Below are 7500 nucleotides of genomic sequence, written 5' to 3' on the forward strand. Positions count from 1 at the left end.
CTGCTTAGCTTCCGAGATCAGACGAGATCGGGCACTTTCAGGGTGGTATGGCCGCAGGTGTGAAAGGTTTTTATTTTACTTCTCTTATTCTGCTGCTGCTGCTGCTGCTGCTGCTGCTGCTGCTGCTGCTGCTTGGCATCAGACAGAAATAATTATAAGCCCTGGGACAGGACAGAGAAGGTGAGAAGGTTCAAATAAGGGTTTAAAGCTTTGATGATGAGCAAGAAACACATGGCAAAAAGCTCTCCCCGGACTGTGAGAAAAGAAAAAGCCTACAACACCTGGTATTCCCAGGCGGTCTCCCATCCAGGTACTAACCAGGCCCAACCCTGCTTAGCTTCCGAGATCAGACGAGATCGGGCACTTTCAGGGTGGTATGGCCGCAGGTGTGAAAGTGTTTTATTTTACTTCTCTTATTCTGTTGCTGCTGCTGCTGCTGCTGCTGCTGCTGCTTGTCGTCAGACAGAAAGAATTATAAGCCCTGGGACAGGACAGAGAAGGTGAGAAGGTTCAAATAAGGGTTTAAAGCTTTGATGATGAGCAAGAAACACATGGCAAAAAGCTCTCCCTGGACTGTGAGAAAAGAAAAAGCCTACAAAACCTGGTACTCCCAGGCGGTCTCCCATCCAGGTAATAACCAGGCCCAACCCTGCTTAGCTGCCGAGATCAGACAAGATCGGGCGCTTTCAGGGTGGTATGGCCGCAGGTGTGAAAGTGTTTTATTTTACTTCTCTTATTCTGTTGCTGCTGCTGCTGCTGCTGCTTCTGCTGCTGCTGCTGCTGCTTCTGCTGCTGCTGCTGCTTCTGCTGCTGCTGCTGCTGCTTCTGCTGCTGCTGCTGCTGCTTGTCGTCAGACAGAAAGAATTATAAGCCCTGGGCCAGGACAGAGAAGGTGAGAAGGTTCAAATAAGGGTTTAAAGCTTTGATGATGAGCAAGAAACACATGGCAAAAAGCTCTCCCCGGACTGTGAGAAAAAATTAAAAGCCTACAACACCTGGTATTCCCAGGCGGTCTCCCATCCAGGTACTAACCAGGCCCAACTCTGCTTAGCTTCCGAGATCAGGCGCTTTCAGGGTGGTATGGCCGCAGGTGTGAAAGTTTTTTATTTTACTTCTCTTATTCTGCTGCTGCTGCTGCTGCTGCTGCTGCTGCTGCTGCTGCTGCTGCTGCTGCTGCTGCTGCTGCTGCTGCTGCTGCTGCTGCTGCTGCTGCTGCTGCTGCTGCTGCTGCTGCTGCTGCTGCTGCTGCTGCTGCTGCTGCTGCTTGTCGTCAGACAGAAAGAATTATAAGCCCTGGGACAGGACAGAGAAGGTGAGAAGGTTCAAATAAGGATTTAAAGCTTTGATGATGAGCAAGAAACACATGGCAAAAAGCTCTCCCCGGACTGTGAGAAAAAATTAAAAGCCTACAACACCTGGTATTCCCAGGCGGTCTCCCATCCAGGTACTAACCAGGCCCAACCCTGCTTAGCTTCCGAGATCAGGCGCTTTCAGGGTGGTATGGCCGCAGGTGTGAAAGTGTTTTATTTTACTTCTCTTATTCTGTTGCTGCTGCTGCTGCGTGTCGTCGTCAGACAGAAAGAATTATAAGCCCTGGGACAGGACAGAGAAGGTGAGAAGGTTCAAATAAGGGTTTAAAGCTTTGATGATGAGCAAGAAACACATGGCAAAAAGCTCTCCCCGGACTGTGAGAAAAAATTAAAAGCCTACAACACCTGGTATTCCCAGGCGGTCTCCCATCCAGGTACTAACCAGGCCCAACTCTGCTTAGCTTCCGAGATCAGGCGCTTTCAGGGTGGTATGGCTGCAGGTGTGAAAGTTTATTATTTTACTTCTCTTATTCTGCTGCTGCTGCTGCTGCTGCTGCTTCTGCTGCTGCTTCTGCTGCTGCTGCTTCTGCTGCTGCTTCTGCTGCTGCTGCTGCTTCTGCTGCTGCTGCTTCTGCTTCTTCTGCTTCTGCTGCTTCTGCTTCTGCTTCTGCTTGTCGTCAGACAGAAAGAATTATAAGCCCTGGGACAGGACAGAGAAGGTGAGAAGGTTCAAATAAGGGTTTAAAGCTTTGATGATGAGCAAGAAACACATGGCAAAAAGCTCTCCCCGGACTGTGAGAAAAGAAAAAGCCTACAACACCTGGTATTCCCAGGCAGTCTCCCATCCAGGTACTAACCAGGCCCAACCCTGCGTAGCTTCCGAGATCAGACGAGATCGGGCGCTTTCAGGGTGGTATGGCCGCAGGTGTGAAAGCGTTTTATTTTACTTCTCTTATTCTGTTGCTGCTGCTGCTGCTGCTGCTTGTCGTCAGACAGAAAGAATTATAAGCCCTGGGACAGGACAGAGAAGGTGAGAAGGTTCAAATAAGGGTTTAAAGCTTTGATGATGAGCAAGAAACACATGGCAAAAAGCTCTCCCCGGACTGTGAGAAAAAATTAAAAGCCTACAACACCTGGTATTACCAGGCGGTCTCCCATCCAGGTACTAACCAGGCCCAACCCTGCTTAGCTTCCGAGATCAGACGAGATCGGGCGCTTTCAGGGTGGTATGGCCGCAGGTGTGAAAGTTTTTTATTTTACTTCTCTTATTCTGTTGCTGCTGCTGCTGCTGCTGCTGCTGCTGCTGCTGCTGCTGCTGCTGCTGCTGCTGCTTGTCGTCACACAGAAAGAATTATAAGCCCTGGGACAGGACAGAGAAGGTGAGAAGGTTCAAATAAGGGTTTAAAGCTTTGATGATGAGCAAGAAACACATGGCAAAAAGCTCTCCCCGGACTGTGAGAAAAAATTAAAAGCCTACAACACCTGGTATTCCCAGGCGGTCTCCCATCCAGGTACTAACCAGGCCCAACCCTGCTTAGCTTCCGAGATCAGACGAGATTGGGCGCTTTCAGGGTGGTATGGCCGCAGGTGTGAAAGTTTTTTATTTTACTTCTCTTATTCTGTTGCTGCTGCTGCTTGTCGTCAGACAGAAAGAATTATAAGCCCTGGGACAGGACAGAGAAGGTGAGAAGGTTCAAATAAGGGTTTAAAGCTTTGATGATGAGCAAGAAACACATGGCAAAAAGCTCTCCCCGGACTGTGAGAAAAAATTAAAAGCCTACAACACCTGGTATTCCCAGGCGGTCTCCCATCCAGGTACTAACCTGGCCCAACCCTGCTTAGCTTCCGAGACCAGACGAGATCGGGCGCTTTCAGGGTGGTATGGCCGCAGGTGTGAAAGTTTTTTATTTTACTTCTCTTATTCTGTTGCTGCTGCTGCTGCTGCTGCTGCTGCTGCTGCTGCTGCTGCTGCTGCTGCTGCTGCTGCTGCTGCTGCTTGTCGTCAGATAGAAAGAATTATAAGCCCTGGGACAGGACAGAGAAGGTGAGAAGGTTCAAATAAGGGTTTAAAGCTTTGATGATGAGCAAGAAACACATGGCAAAAAGCTCTCCCCGGACTGTGAGAAAAAATTAAAAGCCTACAACACCTGGTATTCCCAGGCGGTCTCCCATCCAGGTACTAACCAGGCCCAACCCTGCTTAGCTTCCGAGATCAGGCGCTTTCAGGGTGGTATGGCCGCAGGTGTGAAAGTGTTTTATTTTACTTCTCTTATTCTGTTGCTGCTGCTGCTGCTGCTGCTGCTGCTGCTGCTGCTGCTGCTGCTGCTGCTTGTCATCGTCAGACAGAAAGAATTATAAGCCCTGGGACAGGACAGAGAAGGTGAGAAGGTTCAAATAAGGGTTTAAAGCTTTGATGATGAGCAAGAAACACATGGCAAAAAGCTCTCCCCGGACTGTGAGAAAAAATTAAAAGCCTACAACACCTGGTATTCCCAGGCGGTCTCCCATCCAGGTACTAACCAGGCCCAACCCTGCTTAGCTTCCGAGACCAGCCGAGATCGGGCGCTTTCAGGGTGGTATGGCCGCAAGTGTAAAAGTTTTTTATTTTACTTCTCTTATTCTGTTGCTGCTGCTGCTGCTGCTGCTGCTGCTGCTGCTGCTGCTGCTGCTGCTGCTGCAGCTGCTGCTGCTGCTGCTGCTTGTCGACAGACAGAAAGAATTATAAGCCCTGGGACAGGACAGAGAAGGTGAGAAGGTTCAAATAAGGGTTTAAAGCTTTGATGATGAGCAAGAAACACATGGCAAAAAGCTCTCCCCGGACTGTGAGAAAAAATTAAAAGCCTACAACACCTGGTATTCCCAGGCGGTCTCTCATTCAGGTACTAACTAGGCCCAACCCTGCTTAGCTTCCGGGATCAGACGTGATCGGGCGCTTCCAGGGTGGTATGGCCGCAGGTGTGAAAGTTTTTTATTTTACTTCTCTTATTCTGTTGCTGCTGCTGCTGCTGCTGCTGCTGCTGCTGCTGCTGCTGCTGCTGCTGCTGCTGCTGCTGCTGCTGCTTGTCGTCAGACAGAAAGAATTATAAGCCCTGGGACAGGACAGAGAAGGTGAGAAGGTTCAAATAAGGGTTTAAAGCTTTGATGATGAGCAAGAAACACATGGCAAAAAGCTCTCCCCGGACTGTGAGAAAAAATTAAAAGCCTACAACACCTGGTATTCCCAGGCGGTCTCCCATCCAGGTACTAACCAGGCCCAACCCTGCTTAGCTTCCGAGATCAGACGAGATCGGGCGCTTTCAGGGTGGTATTGCCGCAGGTGTGAAAGCTTTTTATTTTACTTCTCTTATTCTGTTGCTGCTGCTGCTGCTGCTGCTGCTGCTGCTGCTGCTGCTGCTGCTGCTGCTGCTGCTGCTGCTGCTGCTGCTGCTGCTGCTGCTACTGCTGCTGCTACTGCTGCTGCTGCTGCTGCTTGTCGTCAGACAGAAAGAATTATAAGCCCTGGGACAGGACAGAGAAGGTGAGAAGGTTCAAATAAGGGTTTAAAGCTTTGATGATGAGCAAGAAACACATGGCAAAAAGCTCTCCCCGGACTGTGAGAAAAGAAAAAGCCTACAACACCTGGTATTCCCAGGCAGTCTCCCATCCAGGTACTAACCAGGCCCAACCCTGCTTAGCTTCCGAGATCAGACGAGATCGCGCGCTTTCAGGGTGGTATGGCCGCAGGTGTGAAAGTTTTTTATTTTACTTCTCTTATTCTTCTGCTTCTGCTGCTGCTGCTGCTGCTGCTGCTGCTGCTGCTGCTGCTGCTGCTTGTCGTCAGACAGAAATAATTATAAGCCCTGGGACAGGACAGAGAAGGTGAGAAGGTTCAAATAAGGGTTTAAAGCTTTGATGATGAGCAAGAAACACATGGCAAAAAGCTCTCCCCGGACTGTGAGAAAAAATTAAAAGCCTACAACACCTGGTATTCCCAGGCGGTCTCCCATCCAGGTACTAACCAGGCCCAACCCTGCTTAGCTTCCGAGATCAGACGAGATCGGGCGCTTTCAGGGTGGTATGGCCGCAGGTGTGAAAGTGTTTTATTTTACTTCTCTTATTCTGTTGCTGCTGCTGCTGCTTGTCGTCAGACAGAAAGAATTATAAGCCCTGGGACAGGACAGAGAAGGTGAGAAGGTTCAAATAAGGGTTTAAAGCTTTGATGATGAGCAAGAAACACATGGCAAAAAGCTCTCCACGGACTGTGAGAAAAAATTAAAAGCCTACAACACCTGGTATTCCCAGGCGGTCTCCCATCCAGGTACTAACCAGGCCCAACCCTGCTTAGCTTCCGAGATCAGACGAGATCGGGCGCTTTCAGGGTGGTATGGCCGCAGGTGTGAAAGTTTTTTATTTTGCTTCTCTTATTCTGCTGCTGCTGCTGCTTGTCGTCAGACAGAAAGAATTATAAGCCCTGGGACAGGACAGAGAAGGTGAGAAGGTTCAAATAAGGGTTTAAAGCTTTGATGATGAGCAAGAAACACATGGCAAAAAGCTCTCCCCGGACTGTGAGAAAAAATTAAAAGCCTACAACACCTGGTATTCCCAGGCAGTCTCCCATCCAGGTACTAACCAGGCCCAACCCTGCTTAGCTTCCGAGATCAGACGAGATCTGGCGCTTTCAGGGTGGTATGGCCGCAGGTGTGAAAGTGTTTTATTTTACTTCTCTTATTCTGTTGCTGCTGCTGCTGCTGCTGCTGCTGCTGCTGCTGCTGCTGCTGCTGCTTGTCATCGTCAGACAGAAAGAATTATAAGCCCTGGGACAGGACAGAGAAGGTGAGAAGGTTCAAATAAGGGTTTAAAGCTTTGATGATGAGCAAGAAACACATGGCAAAAAGCTCTCCCCGGACTGTGAGAAAAAATTAAAAGCTTACAACACCTGGTATTCCCAGGCGGTCTCCCATCCAGGTACTAACCAGGCCCAACCCTGCTTAGCTTCCGAGACCAGCCGAGATCAGGCGCTTTCAGGGTGGTATGGCCGCAGGTGTGAAAGTTTTTTATTTTACTTCTCTTATTCTGTTGCTGCTGCTGCTGCTGCTGCTGCTGCTGCTGCTGCTGCTGCTGCTGCTTGTCGTCAGACAGAAAGAATTATAAGCCCTGGGACAGGACAGAGAAGGTGAGAAGGTTCAAATAAGGGTTTAAAGCTTTGATGATGAGCAAGAAACACATGGCAAAAAGCTCTCCCCGGACTGTGAGAAAAAATTAAAAGCCTACAACACCTGGTATTCCCAGGCGGTCTCCCATCCAGGTACTAACCAGGCCCAACCCTGCTTAGCTTCCGAGATCAGACGAGATCGGGCGCTTTCAGGGTGGTATTGCCGCAGGTGTGAAAGTTTTTTATTTTACTTCTCTTATTCTGTTGCTGCTGCTGCTGCTGCTGCTGCTGCTGCTGCTGCTGCTTGTCGTCAGACAGAAAGAATTATAAGCCCTGGGACAGGACAGAGAAGGTGAGAAGGTTCAAATAAGGGTTTAAAGCTTTGATGATGAGCAAGAAACACATGGCAAAAAGCTCTCCCCGGACTGTGAGAAAAGAAAAAGCCTACAACACCTGGTATTCCCAGGCGGTCTCCCATCCAGGTACTAACCAGGCCCAACCCTGCTTAGTTTCCGAGATCAGACGAGATCGCGCGCTTTCAGGGTGGTATGGCCGCAGGTGTGAAAGTTTTTTATTTTTATTCTGACTCCGATTGTTGTGATAGCGATCTATCCCTTGTAAGACCTCTATGCCTGGCCTGAATAAGCAGATATAACCACTGCAGACAATCCTTGTCAGATAGCTGAACTCACCAATACCGGTTTTCATCCAAGAGCTGGTTTATTCTGTACAACAAACTGAATACAGCAGAATGAATGGATTTCAGTATTATGCGGTCAAAAGATGATGCTTTCCTAGCTTAGCATGCAGAATACATGTGTCCCTGTTACATGTGGCAGATACAAGCAGTCATGATACAGGAAGTGCCTCACTAGAGAGCAGGGGTGGGGTTTACATGCAAAGGAAATGTGTGATAAGTGCATTACCAAAAAGGGCCAGAAGATGGCGGCTAACTAACCATAGAGAAATCCATAGTAAATGGATTAAAGAATAAACTATGTAATTCCCATCTACAATAATGAGAATACTAACTGTGTAACAGCATAATTTTACTTCTCT

The 7500-nt window shown here is 48.7% G+C and overlaps 15 non-coding genes and 6 pseudogenes across 15 annotated transcripts in view; all 21 read right to left on the bottom strand.

The window, feature by feature from the left end:
• Positions 1–59, bottom strand: part of LOC128463319 (5S ribosomal RNA) — a 119-nt gene extending 60 nt beyond the window's left edge. Inside the window, exon 1 of the ribosomal RNA XR_008343221.1 lies at positions 1–59. This exon is cut by the window's left edge and continues 60 nt beyond it. This is a non-coding gene — a ribosomal RNA (5S ribosomal RNA).
• A 210-nt stretch (positions 60–269) lies between these two features.
• LOC128462622 (5S ribosomal RNA) lies at positions 270–388 on the bottom strand. Its single transcript, XR_008342561.1, has one exon. It is a non-coding gene; the product is annotated as a 5S ribosomal RNA (ribosomal RNA).
• Positions 389–589: 201 nt separating this feature from the next.
• Positions 590–708, bottom strand: LOC128465679 (uncharacterized; annotated as a pseudogene).
• A 275-nt stretch (positions 709–983) lies between these two features.
• On the bottom strand, positions 984–1092 carry LOC128466264 (uncharacterized; annotated as a pseudogene).
• A 311-nt stretch (positions 1093–1403) lies between these two features.
• LOC128465904 (uncharacterized) lies at positions 1404–1512 on the bottom strand (annotated as a pseudogene).
• Positions 1513–1703: 191 nt separating this feature from the next.
• LOC128466307 (uncharacterized) lies at positions 1704–1812 on the bottom strand (annotated as a pseudogene).
• Positions 1813–2118: 306 nt separating this feature from the next.
• LOC128464588 (5S ribosomal RNA) lies at positions 2119–2237 on the bottom strand. Its single transcript, XR_008344412.1, has one exon. It is a non-coding gene; the product is annotated as a 5S ribosomal RNA (ribosomal RNA).
• A 194-nt stretch (positions 2238–2431) lies between these two features.
• On the bottom strand, positions 2432–2550 carry LOC128463874 (5S ribosomal RNA). Its single transcript, XR_008343744.1, has one exon. It is a non-coding gene; the product is annotated as a 5S ribosomal RNA (ribosomal RNA).
• A 230-nt stretch (positions 2551–2780) lies between these two features.
• LOC128463760 (5S ribosomal RNA) lies at positions 2781–2899 on the bottom strand. The gene has a single exon (XR_008343637.1). It is a non-coding gene; the product is annotated as a 5S ribosomal RNA (ribosomal RNA).
• A 185-nt stretch (positions 2900–3084) lies between these two features.
• On the bottom strand, positions 3085–3203 carry LOC128462651 (5S ribosomal RNA). Its single transcript, XR_008342588.1, has one exon. It is a non-coding gene; the product is annotated as a 5S ribosomal RNA (ribosomal RNA).
• A 242-nt stretch (positions 3204–3445) lies between these two features.
• On the bottom strand, positions 3446–3554 carry LOC128465905 (uncharacterized; annotated as a pseudogene).
• Positions 3555–3781: 227 nt separating this feature from the next.
• Positions 3782–3900, bottom strand: LOC128464791 (5S ribosomal RNA). Its single transcript, XR_008344606.1, has one exon. It is a non-coding gene; the product is annotated as a 5S ribosomal RNA (ribosomal RNA).
• A 248-nt stretch (positions 3901–4148) lies between these two features.
• On the bottom strand, positions 4149–4267 carry LOC128465708 (uncharacterized; annotated as a pseudogene).
• A 242-nt stretch (positions 4268–4509) lies between these two features.
• LOC128462654 (5S ribosomal RNA) lies at positions 4510–4628 on the bottom strand. The gene has a single exon (XR_008342591.1). It is a non-coding gene; the product is annotated as a 5S ribosomal RNA (ribosomal RNA).
• Positions 4629–4916: 288 nt separating this feature from the next.
• Positions 4917–5035, bottom strand: LOC128464249 (5S ribosomal RNA). The gene has a single exon (XR_008344095.1). It is a non-coding gene; the product is annotated as a 5S ribosomal RNA (ribosomal RNA).
• Positions 5036–5259: 224 nt separating this feature from the next.
• LOC128465542 (5S ribosomal RNA) lies at positions 5260–5378 on the bottom strand. Its single transcript, XR_008345314.1, has one exon. It is a non-coding gene; the product is annotated as a 5S ribosomal RNA (ribosomal RNA).
• Positions 5379–5566: 188 nt separating this feature from the next.
• On the bottom strand, positions 5567–5685 carry LOC128465553 (5S ribosomal RNA). The gene has a single exon (XR_008345325.1). It is a non-coding gene; the product is annotated as a 5S ribosomal RNA (ribosomal RNA).
• A 185-nt stretch (positions 5686–5870) lies between these two features.
• Positions 5871–5989, bottom strand: LOC128464429 (5S ribosomal RNA). Its single transcript, XR_008344264.1, has one exon. It is a non-coding gene; the product is annotated as a 5S ribosomal RNA (ribosomal RNA).
• A 224-nt stretch (positions 5990–6213) lies between these two features.
• Positions 6214–6332, bottom strand: LOC128465436 (5S ribosomal RNA). The gene has a single exon (XR_008345214.1). It is a non-coding gene; the product is annotated as a 5S ribosomal RNA (ribosomal RNA).
• A 221-nt stretch (positions 6333–6553) lies between these two features.
• On the bottom strand, positions 6554–6672 carry LOC128462655 (5S ribosomal RNA). Its single transcript, XR_008342592.1, has one exon. It is a non-coding gene; the product is annotated as a 5S ribosomal RNA (ribosomal RNA).
• Positions 6673–6882: 210 nt separating this feature from the next.
• Positions 6883–7001, bottom strand: LOC128464576 (5S ribosomal RNA). The gene has a single exon (XR_008344401.1). It is a non-coding gene; the product is annotated as a 5S ribosomal RNA (ribosomal RNA).
• Positions 7002–7500: the final 499 nt, after the last annotated feature.

Source organism: Spea bombifrons, chromosome 9 (assembly GCF_027358695.1).
Source record: "Spea bombifrons isolate aSpeBom1 chromosome 9, aSpeBom1.2.pri, whole genome shotgun sequence".
Taxonomy (NCBI): Eukaryota; Metazoa; Chordata; class Amphibia; order Anura; family Pelobatidae; genus Spea; species Spea bombifrons.